Source organism: Alexandromys fortis, unplaced genomic scaffold, assembly GCF_014885135.2.
Source record: "Alexandromys fortis isolate MF-2015 unplaced genomic scaffold, M_Fortis_MF-2015_v1.1 scaffold_140, whole genome shotgun sequence".
Lineage (NCBI taxonomy): Eukaryota > Metazoa > Chordata > Mammalia > Rodentia > Cricetidae > Alexandromys > Alexandromys fortis.
Window position 1 is genome coordinate 275805 of NW_026068048.1, and position 543 is coordinate 276347.

The 543-nt window shown below is 40.0% G+C and overlaps 1 non-coding gene across 1 annotated transcript; it reads right to left on the minus strand.

The window, feature by feature from the left end:
• Positions 1-201: 201 nt before the first annotated feature.
• On the minus strand, positions 202-306 carry LOC126486814 (small nucleolar RNA SNORA31). Its single transcript, XR_007588200.1, has one exon. It is a non-coding gene; the product is annotated as a small nucleolar RNA SNORA31 (small nucleolar RNA).
• Between the last annotated feature and the right edge of the window lie 237 nt (positions 307-543).

Sequence of the window (543 nt, forward strand, 5' to 3'; positions counted from 1 at the left end):
TCCCAGCACTTGGAAGGCAGAGGCAGGTGGATCTCTGTGAGTTTGAGGCTAAAGTGGTCTACAAAAGCTAGTTCCAGGGCAGACTCCAAAGCTACACAGAGAAGCCCTGTCTAGAAAAAAAAAAGTAAAAAGTCATGCATATCTGAATTGGGTCAATTTAGCTATAACACAATGGATCTATTTTTAAATTTTTTTCCATATACATGTACTCTCCAATTCAATCTGGACTGTCACAGAGACAGACAGGAAGCATGGGAGCCTTTTCTTTGGCATCTTAGTGCAAAAAAATTTTTTTTTTCAAGACAGGGTTTCTCTGTAACTTTGGGGCCTGTCCTGGAACTTGCTCTGTAGACCAGGCTGGCCTTGAACTCACAGAGATCCACCTGCCTCTGCCTCCTGAGAGCTGGGATTAAAGGTGTGCACCACCACTGCCTGGGCCAAATTTTCAAAAATATATATATAGTTATGGTTTAAATTTTTGATATTACAATTTATTTTATATGTGTGAATGTTTTGCCTGCTTACATATCTGTATAAATGTCC